General features: G+C 41.7%; 1 protein-coding gene across 2 annotated transcripts in view; it reads right to left on the reverse strand.

Annotated features, from left to right (window-relative positions):
* Nucleotides 1-12,425, reverse strand: part of C12H16orf86 (chromosome 12 C16orf86 homolog) — a 276,171-nt gene that overhangs the window by 71,187 nt on the left and 192,559 nt on the right. The gene's annotated exons all lie outside the window — the stretch shown is intronic.

Consider the following 12,425-nt stretch of genomic DNA (forward strand, 5'->3'; position numbering starts at 1 on the left):
CATATTACTGTGTGTGCAAGTTTCCCAGTGTGATCCTCACACCTCATTCATTGAGGTGAGTTGATTTTCCCAAATGTTCAAAAAAATGTGTGACATATGTTCTGTCTAGGAACTTTAGTTGAATCATCCGATATTGGTAGGCAAATTCACTGGGGCCATCCTTGCTGATATCCATTCTTCATTAGGCCAATATCTCTCTCCCAGGTCTTTCAGAGGGTTTTAAATGTGTCAGGGATGTGGGCCACGAGTGAACGGTACATCTTAGCTATCTTGTGGTCTTCCGTAAGGGTTCAAGTTAGGGAGATCAGTCAAGTCTTTGACACAAAGAAGTAAGGCTCTGTCTCAGTTGTAAGTATTTATAAAATGTGTGCCTATGCATGCCATACATAGTTTGAAGGTGGTCATCGGAGCATATAGTTCTTCCATTCATTACGTCCCCCAATTTAGAGGTACCAATAGCGTCCCTTGCTTGGAATCCTGTTAAAGTGCTGACATCTCCCAGTATGGTTCTTTCCCAAAGTGATGTTTGCAAGTTAGCTTAGAGTCCCATGCCATAGTCTAATTAGTGGCTGTGGCCAGTGGCAGGTGAGATGTACAATAAATAATGTGCATCAGGTGGATATCCCTCATTATGCATTTCTCTGTTGAAAAAACATAATTCTGTAGGTCCTCGAACCAGTCATTCACAGTAATCAAATAGTACAGTGCAAAATCTATGACACCAATCCCATTGTCATAAGTTGATTCATAGCACTTGGCCACAGGCGTATGCATTGCCAATCCTGCCCACAAAAAGGGTCAGATAATTGCACTGAGGTGGCTGAAGAAGGCATGTGGTATTCTGTGTAGATAATGTTGCAGCTACTATAGCAGCTGTGTCTGTGAGGCCATCTTGAAGGTGGTTGTCCCCTCTACCTAGGAGAGCAGGAGTGTCGCCTAAAAGGCTAGGTCATTCTGCCTTCTTAGTAGCTGTAAGGCGACACAACACTCCCAAAGGGTGATTTCTGTCTAACTATGTAGACCTCAAGGTACTGGAACTATTCAGTAACTATTGTTAGGCCAGCCACCCACTGGAGATTTATTCTCTCTAGGTTCACTGCGTAAACCATCGTTTTTTGCTAGGTTTGGTCATATACTTGTGTATTTCCCAAAGATTTGGAGCATTTGTAAGGCTTGAGGGTCAGATTTCTGTGGCTGCTGGAGAAACATCAGAAGTGTCTGCATATAAAGAGACACCTTCCACTACTCCTGGTGCCCATTTAAACCCCTTTAGGAGAGTATCAATTCTGATCCATTCTGCCAGAGGCTCTATTGCACTGGTGAAGAGCAGTGATAAGAGGGGACATCCCTAACTAGTCCCCCCCTGCCCACCGGGAAGTTCCACTATATCGCTGCACCTATGCAAACTCTCACCCTTAGATTGATGTAAAGAAGACTTACATAACCCAGAAACCTAGGTCCAAATTTAAGTTTTTGAACATCTTAAATACGTAGTCCCACTCTACCAAATCAAACAACTTTTCGAGATCAACCATTAGTATTGCCGACTGGCCCATCAGGCAATACGAGAGGGCTAGGTCATCATTTACGAAACAGATGTTCTGCCATGGGGATCGCATAAAACCATTCTGATATGGTTGTACCAGCAAACCAATAACTTTAAGTAGACGGGTAGCCTATACCTTGGAGATAATCTTGGCCATGGCGTTGATCACTGAAATTGGGCATTATGAGGAGCAAAGAATCTGCAGTCAGCAGGGTTTATGAGTCACCACTATACCTGCAGTTTGTAGGTCGAGGGGAAGCATCGCAGCTCTCATGGAGTCTGCCAACATCATCACGAGCGCTGGCATCGTGAGTGACTAAAGTATTTAAAGAACTCTGCAGGGAGGCCATTAAGTCACGGTACTTTGCCCCACACCCCTGCAGCACTTTCAGCACCATGGTGAATTGTTCCTCTCTTATTTGCCCTTCCAGAAGTGCCCTCTCAGAACATTATGAACGTTTAAGGGCAGATCTCACTGGAATTCCTCTAGTTTGGCTGTGTATGGGGCTTCATCACTAGCGTACTGCCTCTGATAATATTCTGCGAATATTTGTGTAATTGAGTGTTTGCCCTTTACCAACTGGCTCTCTGGGTGTTGGATTTGGCCAACTTGCATTGCGGCGGCTTTCAGTTAACAAGCCAATGTAACGGCTTGCTGTCCTTATTACCCCATATATACATTCTACTCTGGAATGCAATCCAGGCAGCCCTTGCTTCGTTCAATTGAATCTGCTTTGGTTCGGTCTTGTGATGTTCAGTATTTCCAAGTATTTCTGTTTTGAGAGGTGATAAACTCAGCTTCTAGTTCTAGCAGAGTTGTCTCCAAAGCGGCCACCTCTTCTTTTTGTTGCCGGTCCTGTCTTGTTATGTTGCTGATAATTCTGTCGCTGATGAAGGCTTTGAAGCCTACCCAGGGAGTAGCCCAGGAGCCAATATAGTCTTTATTTAGTGTGGAATACATATCTATTTCTAGTGTAATATTGTTTTTAAAAACCGGGTCAATCCACCACCAAGCCATAAGACGCTAGCTCCCCTTATGTCTTTTCTGTTGGCTACCTATTACAAGTTCTAATGGTGAGTGGTCTGAGAGGCCACAGGCCAGGATGTGTACCTGCAGGGTGTCAACTGAAATAGCTTCAAGCGTGTGGAAAAAGTAGAATCTCAAGAATGCTCTATTAACCCCAAAAAAGTAAGTTTTCTTCCTGCTGTACAGGTGTAGGCAGGGTCAAGGGTCGTTCAGCGCCATGGCATTATACTAATTTGGCCAGTGGTATTGAATCTTTGTAATTATGTGATTGTCTTGGTCTGACCATGTGTGTGTCAAGGACTTCTTTAAAGTTGCTCCTCATTACCAGTTTCCCAGCTGGGAGTCATACCATAAGCTCAAAGTCCTTTTCAGGGAGTAGGCATATATACTCACCCAAGGAACAAGGGTCATTCCCACAATCTACCACCGCCCCACCAGGTCCCTGAAAATGAGAGTTTGTATGAATAGGAGGAACGTGTTCAGAAATATAGCGACCCCACAAAAACCCCTTACGAATCCCACATGCAGAAATGGTAGAGAAGCCCTGTCGGGTAACAAAGGGGTACTTAGTCCCCAACGAATGAGTTTCCTGCATAACACGTTATCGGGCAGTTATATCGTTTTAGGCACCGTCTCTCATTTAATATTATTTAAAAGGTCTCTGTTGTTCCTTGTAACAATGTGCAGTGCAGAAAGATCCAACACACATCCCCATGTATTCCCCACACACTTCTAGAACATGAAGCCTCTACTCTGTAAGGCATGGACCCAGAGAGCCAATGTGATTGTCTCATTCTAAAGATCAGTGCCCCAGTGTACCCCATCCACATTAACTGACATATAACACAAAAACAGCATCAACACTAACATATAAGAATTAAGATGGGATCCCTAGAAACACACAACATATCTTCCTCTGCCCCACGTGACTCAAAATGTGAGTCTTCTGCTTCTCACATTTTAGTTTTTCTCACCACTATGGTGCCAGCGACAGATGCGAGAAGAAGTCAGCTTGTATTAGCAGTCTCGTAGCACCAGATCTGCCGTGCTAGATGTCTGGTTTCACCAAGATCCCAGTTTCCACTATCTCCTCTACCGCCCTCACAACTGTGAACACCACGATCAGGTCAAGTCCATCGGCAAATGTGAAGATTCCTCTCGAGCCAATGTCTTTCGTCGGCCTGCTTTTGTTGACATCAATTCTGCTACAATTTCAATGGCTCCTCTTCCTCACGCCTGCCTCCGTTCTAGCCCTCTCAGCATCTCCTGTTTTGTTGTGTCCGTTCTGGTGAGTTCCCTTCATATCCTTTCTTACTGCTGCCCAGTCTCAAGCAGCTGCAGGAGTAACAAAGAAATAGGATTCAGACTGCCATACCACTTTGAACGTGGCCGGGTAGAGGAGGCGATAATCCAGATGCATGGCCCTCTGCTTTTGTTTCACTACCTTGAAGGACCTCCGCTGTCGCTGAACATGTTAAGTGTAATCCAGATACAAAAGGATCTTGCTGGCTTCATACATTATAGGACTATGTTTCTGTGGTCCCCAAAGACGAACAATTTTCGCTTAAATTCATGAATCTAATAATAAATGGCCGCAGAGGAACGCGAGTTGGAGGCATTCTCCACGATGAAGAAGAGGACAGTTAACCACAGGGATCCAGGACTAGAATCACACATCTAAGATGCCCTCTGATTTAGTTCCTTCCACTCCTTTTCGAAATCCCACATTGTAGCCGGAAGATCTGCCCTCTGCATCTTTTGCTCTTGCCACAAGCCTCTTGGCAGAGGATTTCAGTAAGTGGACCTCACATTCCAACTCCATGATCATGTCCTCAAACTCAGAAACGAGACCCTCCCCTTCAGTGACCCTACATATATAATTCTGCAGGTCGTGCAGCAGAAGGATGACATTTGATCTGACTTTGCCAATCAATGTCTTTAGTATTTGACAGGACCACATGATTGCCTGCTGTATGCCGCCGAAATCGAGCTCAGTACAGTTTCTGTTTTGGACCCCAGTGCTCGCCCGTGCAGGATTTTGTGTTTTGTCAATCGGGGCCTTCTGTGGACTCAGGATGGGTTTGCCCTTCACTACAATGCGATTCAGTTTATGTAGTCTGGTGTTGTGTATGGCGGAGTTGTGCTAATAGATTCGACGCCTGCACGTGGTACAAAGGACTGCTTGATCCAATGTGTCCATAATCTCTGTTGTAGTCAGGGTATGCCTCGTGTATGGCGGAGTTGTGCTAATAGATTCGACGCCTGCATGTGGTACAAAGGACTGCTAGATCCAATGTGCCTATACTCTCTGTTGTAGTCAGGGTATGCCTCTCAACACTAAGGATCATGTAGGGTAACTGAACATGTTGCAGGGGTGGGTAGCATTAAGCTGCAGCAGTCAAAGTGAAAGGGGTCCATAAATCCAGTAGTCGTAGTATGCTTCATGTGGGTTGCTGAAGATGCCACAGGTAAATTCTTCCCACCAAGTGTTGTTCCATGATCTGTGTTAAATCTCACCAGTTCCTCTAATTCTCAAGGCATCCACCCCACATTGACCATGGGGCCCCTTGCCTCAACGTCTCGATATTGCCCGGTACCTCAGACCCTACTTGCACATCCATGTGGCTCCATCGCCCTAGGTCTCCACAAATCAGACCTCTTCTACAAGAGGGAAGTGGCATCCAGGCCTCAACCGCACCGGCTGCTATCCCAATGCTTTGCTTTCTGTTGGGTCCAACTCCAAAGGGGGTGGGGGGCACAGCAAGAAATCTGCAACCTTGCTCTTTCTGGCCATGTCCAGGAAGGCACACAGTGTCTCGGATTAAAGGCCTGTTCTCGCTCAGGGCCCATGCCACGCCCCACCCTCCAACCACGGTACAGTGCAGTGTCCCAGCTCTATCCAGCACAGCTATTCAATGGTCACTTCACCACGTATCTCCTTCACATCGCTTATCTTGGTGTGAGAAAACATCCTGGCTTCCCTTGTGAAGCAAGGTTATGTAGGGGTCGGCAGGAGCTGCCTCTATTCTGGCTGACAAGCCACGCTTTCCAATAAACTGCACTACTTTTCCATGTACTTTACCATCGGGAGATCTCACCCCGGTGGTGGTGATCTCCACTTTACACTTGTAAATTCAGTCTTAGATTTTTTTTGCCACCGGTTTCAGGGGTGGAGACAGTTAAGTCTATACTTAGTTGGAAATCTACATTCGGAAATGGAAGTGTAGATTTGCATGACAAATCTACACATTAATAGGGTCAATTTTCTGTACCATCAACAGCATAGTTAAGTTATACTTAAATGCAGAATGCACTCAAGTGTGGAAGGTCACCAAAGACGATGCGTTTTTGAAACCTTTACATAACATGTATGAGTAGTATATTTGGATGTATTAATGTGATTATGCCACAACATATCATGTTTGGCTGCTATTTGGCTGCTATTTAGGAGGTACACACCAAACTGTATGAAAGAAAAATATGTATATGTATATATATATATATATATATATATATATATATATATATATATATATATATATATATATATATATATATATATACAAATTGAGAATCCGATCCGATCCACAGAATTCAGACAAGCCCACAGTTTCACCGTTGAAGTTCTTTAATCGGCAGGCACAGAGGTCAAAAGATAACGCGTTTCGAACAACAAGTTGTTCTTGGTCACATATATATATATATATATACATACACACACACACATACACAATCTGTTTGCGCAGTGGCACAAGAACAGCCAGCCCCCATTCCAGGTGGTGTTTAAAAACACATTTATTGCATTTTTAAACACCACCAGATTGTGTGTTTACATGTTGTTCTGTTCCCCTGCACCAACCTCATCAGGTGGAAGTGACCTGAGGAACACAGGAATTGTGTTTCTGTCTGTCTCATCGCAGTTGCCTCTGGGAAGTTAATATTACGTTTGTGTTTCCATAGGAAAAACCTTTTTTGTTTTCCTAAAAACGTTGGCTTCGTTTTACAAACCATCACAAAACTTTTGAGAAAAAAAATCTCATCTACCTCAGCTCCTTTGTGGAAAGTTTTGAGGTGATCTGTCAAGCGGAGGCCGATAAAAAGGAGGGGGAGTGTGGTGTCCCAACATGTGTTCATTTTTTTCATAGCAAAATTAAACAGCAATACCGCAAAAACTGCTAAACGGAATTTCATCAAATTTGGCAGAAAGCTAAATCTTGGTCCAGAAAGCGTGATTATTGTGATTTGTTGTAAATCCATTCAGTAGTTTTTGAGCAATTATTACGTGTTATGAGACAAATGGCCAATTTCCTTTTTCTATTTTATTGTTCAAAGCAGCTGTTTTTCTTTTGATGTATGAAAGCATGAAGGAGGTAGACAGAGAAGTGTTTTTGCTCCTGAATACAAATAAATCTCTATACCATTCTTCCTCCCACTTACCTACCAACAAAGTGGCTCCGTAGTTTAGTTGCTTTCCACAGGCATATGCAGAGATTTGACTGTCACAAGTTCGAATCTTAAGAAGTTTGAAATTTTTCCATCTTTCGAGCCATTAAATTGTTACCATTAATTATTATAGAACGATAACACTGGTTATCTGGTTATTTACAATCTTTACACGTGGCAGAGCATCTTCTCTCTCCGTTTCTCGCGCTCACCTCTTTCTGACTGTTTCTCTCTATGTCTACTTCTCTACCTGTATGCCTCTTTCCCTGACTAAATCTCTCCACCTGTACACATCGTTCTCTGATTAAATCTCTCTACTTCTCTTTCATTGTATACCTCTTTCTCTGACTATAGCTATAAAAGTCTACAACCCTCAGCCTGCACGCCTCTTTCTCTGATTAAATATCTCTACATCTGCCCTCCTGTACGCCACATATCACTCTACATCACTCTACATCTACCAGACAGCACCTTTTCTTTTACTTGTTACTCTCTTTTTTATCACAGCCTATCTTTCTTTGTGCCTCTAGCTCTCTCTACTTCACCCCTCTCTGCTTCTACATTTATCTTTATCTCTTCCTTTTCCTACATTACCTTCTCTCCCGTTCAACTTTCTGTCTACCTGGCCGAAGTCTATAATTTGCAACTTAACACTTTTCACACGTACCTCTACCTCACTTCCTCCTCTCATCTATCACTCTACTTCAGGAGTACCTCCTTTTATGAATTTTTAACAGAGCATCCAAATGTATTTTGAAATGTGTTCTAAGCATGTTGGACTATTGTTACAGCTTATTAGTTCGCCAGCCTCAATACCCCCCTCGTCCACTGGAAAAAGTGCTACATCTGGTGGCACAGTGTCCTTTATAATCTTATTAAAATCATTTATACATCTACTATCGTCATCAAATCATCAGGTCTTAAATAAAAAGCAAAGTAACTTAAACTACTAATTATGTTTTTTTTAAGCCATCTATCTTGAATGCTAGCAATGTATGTACTGAAGCCGCCTTCTCTTATCCTCCTATTGCTGCTTCACAATTGAACTAATTCCAGCTAGTTAAACCCTACCTCTACTCCTGCTTTCAAAAGTGCTTTAAAAGTTCCCCTACTTATGTTTAAAAGTGGTGATGAGTAATTCTTACCAACCTATACTGACTCTTCTATGCCCTCCCACTAACCCCTATTGAAAATATGTCGGTATAAGTATTCACTAAACATTCTGGCCTGTCTCTTGTTAAATGTTCACGGATACTATGTTTTAAATACTAATTTGCACCTACCATGCATTTACCAAACAAAATCATTACACCATCCAACTGTATATGACATTTTGTTCAAGTGGGTCTGTTGCTTAGCTCTTGAATAAAGTAATAATACTGTTAGACCCCGTTCAGATGGGCACAGGACAATTAGGAGCTTCTGGGCCACAACTGTTGACGTTGAGGTCTTTTACCTCATGCGTTATGGGGTCCATCCTCTGCAAATTTGGCCAAGTACACCCTCTCTGCACTTGAATCTGAAGGTAAAGGCAGCAAGCAGTCAAAGGCTTCTCAGAGAGGTAGTAAATTTGTATGGGGAGGCGAGAGTGGAGGCAAACTCAAAACTAAACAATGAACCAGCAGACACACAAATGTAATCTCCAGCTCAGGGCTTGGTTGTAAGGCATTACCACGCATGCATTTAAAACGCATGCCTTCACCATGCATCCATTACAATGCAATGCCTTTGCCATGGATATACCTTACCACACATGGCAAGGTAAGTATATATGAGGTTAGTGAAACCCATATAGATATATCTTATTTCTTAAACCCATCCATTTTATTTTTAAGGGGGACCACCCAAACCTCCACTTTTTTTGTAACCTTATCCCAATTCCCTTACCCACTTCTAAGTCCTAAAAACACCTTTACCACCCTATTACCTTACTCACCCCATAACCCTAAAATCACCCTTAACCCCAATTCAATTACCCAGCCCTAAACCCTATAAACACCCTTACTACCACCCTATACCCATAACCACCTCCTAACCCTAAAAACATTGCTATCATATTGCCTTACCTACCCCTAAACTCTAAAATCACCTTTAACACGCAATTCTCTTAAGCGCCCCTAAACCTTAAAAACACTCTTGCCGCACTATTTCCTTAGCAACCACTTACCCTGAAACAACCATACCACCAATTCCCTTAGCCATCCTTAAGCCCTAAAAACACCCATACCACCCAATTCCCTTACCCATCCCTAAACCATAAAAACATCCTTACCATCCTATAACCACCACTAGAAAACCCTTACCACCCCATACCCTTATCCACCCCTAAATCCTCAAAATAAAAAAATTATATATATATATATATATATATATATCAGCACAACTCGTCAGGTTCGAAAGCTTTTTTCCACTTTTACCATTTTTTTCTCGAACACAGAGCATTGTGCAGAAAATTGATAGCCTACCTGTTTAGGTTGGAACCTTCTACTGGGCCATGCAGTAGAGAAAACAAAGTGTCTATTTAAAGGGACCAGCCATCAGTACCACCACCCTTTTAAAAACAACTCTAGACCGCTAACAACACTTCCTTTTGACACAATTTGTAACCACCCTGAAACTTCGTTTCTTCCAATGTCTGGAAGATCCAAAGGCAGATAAACATTTCATGTATCACTATTCTGCTCAAAAAACTATGTCTTCCCGATAACAATTCACTTGGTAAAGTACCCAATTTTACATTCATGTTTCATGGAGACCATAATGTGATATAAACAATTAATTCGATTATATACATGCTTTCAGGCATTTGAGATTATTTTGTCCCATCTAATATGGATCAACATTAGTCACTATTTGAGAAACATTTGAAAACATTTTGCATTGACAATCTGTATATTCATTTTGGTAAAGTAATATACATGCCACTATGACCTCTCCATACAGTAAGATATGTTAGCCCATTTTCTGTCATTCATAATTTCAGCCTTCTGCAGAAGTCTTTTAGACTTGTAAGATGCAAAATATCATTAACTATTGGGACATCATGATCTAAGATTTCAAAGTGCATTTGTGTCAGAACCCCCGCGGATCTCTATCCAAAAGCCCTTCTTGAGTCTTTGCAGAAGACCCCTTCAAAGTTTTCGGAATACAAGGTGTCAGTGCTTTTAATCCCCTTTCCCCAAATCAAAAACTCAGTTCTACTATATATATATAGAGTTGTACCTGAGAGTAGTTGATAAAAATACACCTAATTCCATAAAATACAATTACCCAAAGTCCTTCTAGGGATAGTTAATTATTCCTGAGTATTACTAAATAAAGTCCGTATTTAACATAAAGTGCGATCACTCAAAACCCTTCTAGGGATATTGTTGGAAATCGTGCTCCTCATTTTACTCATTTACAAAGATTGAAGGTCCAAATATTTTAATATCCTTCAGATATTTCAGCTCATTGAGGTAAATGAGTGTTCTTAAGTGCAGTTCAATAAAATGCAAATTTTCACTATCCTGTTTTGTTCAAACTAATCACCCATGTTTGTTTCCAAAGAATAAGAGGGCAAATGTTATGATATTCCTTAAGTATTTTATCTTACTGAGGTGAATAGCTGTTCCAAAGTGCAGTTCAATAAAGTGCTCTTCATCAACATTCCAGTTTTACTCAAGCTAATCTCCTAGGATCTAATGTGTCATAAGTCATCCCCCCTTCTGATGGTTCATATATCCTGGGTAAATTAGTTGTTGTAAAAGTCAGTACCAAGAGTGCATGTTTTCGCAATCTGGTTTTACATTACTTTACTTCGAAGAACCCCAAAGAATCTAAAGTGCTGTGTGCTATGATCTACTCACATCATCTAGTATACCAAAACTGAATGGTTGTACCAATGTACAGAATCTTGATGGGGGGACTAGTTATTCCAAAGTGCAGTACAGAAAAATGTGTTTTCAATAGTGACTGTGCATGATTAAAAATGAATCCAATCTGTACCTTTAAAATAATCGATAAACCCCTAAGATCTAACGTTAAATCTCAATATTCTTCATAACCAACCTATCTTGGCATATTCCAAAGATAAGAGAAAGAGGGGAAAGAAGTGAAGGGAGAAAATCAGAAAAATACTTATCATCCTCTAACATCTTCAAGAAACATGTAATTAATTTTCTCTAAAACTCATGGTAAAGGAAATTTAGTAAAATCTTATAAATGCACATAAAGTTCAGCATCAGTATTCCAGCTCCAGGGAATTTCAGTACCAAGTATGATAATCCACTTGGATTCAGATTTCCCTAAAATTAATTCTCCACCCTATTACCTTACCCACCCCATCACCCTAAAAGCACCCTTACTACCCTATACGCATAAAAACTAAAAAAAAAAATGTACCTCCCTATTCGCTTACCCACCTCCAAACCCTAATATCACCCATACCACCCTATACCCTTACCCACCCCAAAACCCTAAAATTACCCTTACCCTAATTCCCAATATGTGTGTGTGTGTGTGTACGTGTGTATATATATATATATATATATATATATATATATATATATATATATATATATATATATATTCACTGAAAAAACCATAGGTTTCAAACCAGTTATAGTAAGCTGGAAATTTTACTGACATAAAACCATTGAAATTCCCACGTTATAGTTAGTTGGACTCACTATAACTTGCGCGTGTAATGCACTGCTGATGACGTCACATATTACATCACTCATGACATGGTCAGTGACATCACTCATGACATCACTGATGACACCATCCAGTGAATGTGTGCCTTTCTGAAAAATAAATATGTTTTATATATGTATGTTGGACCCGGCCCATTAGGCAGGTTCACCCCTAGACTTTTTGCGTTTTCCTAGCCTATTTATGGAACCTGGTGTTGGTGATTTTAGGCCTCTGCGCACTTTTTCACTGTGGTACAGTGTAAAGTGCTTGAGCTCTCTGTGAATGAATGGTGAGTGACCTGCCCTCCCATAGGAATGAATGGGGAATATGTATGCCCATGGTAGTTCCTGATGTGTGGGGAGTGCAGGGGCGAGTTTGGTATGTATCAACTCGTGAGAGTGAATGCTGCAAAATGATGTATGCAGCATGACTGTGTCTAGTCTAGAAGTACTACTTTTGGAAGTTGGCATATTTGTGTAGGTTGTTGCTAGCGTGTGATTGGCTGGTGAGCCTGGCCCAGAGTGCATGGGCCTGCTTGTGGATTGACTGTCTGGTTTGAGGATGACAGGGGCTGGAGAGCCCAGGAGGTTGTCTGAAGTCAGCCCATGGATGAAAGGCAGCATCTGCTGCCAGGGAAGTGGGAGGAGATGGCACCTGATAGTGAAGGGCTGTGCCTGCCTAACTACAAAGCTGGCTCCACCTCCCGCTGGGCGACTGACACCTCTGTCCCTG

The sequence above is a fragment of the Lissotriton vulgaris genome, chromosome 12 (genome assembly GCF_964263255.1).
Source record: "Lissotriton vulgaris chromosome 12, aLisVul1.2, whole genome shotgun sequence".
NCBI classification, from domain to species: Eukaryota; Metazoa; Chordata; class Amphibia; order Caudata; family Salamandridae; genus Lissotriton; species Lissotriton vulgaris.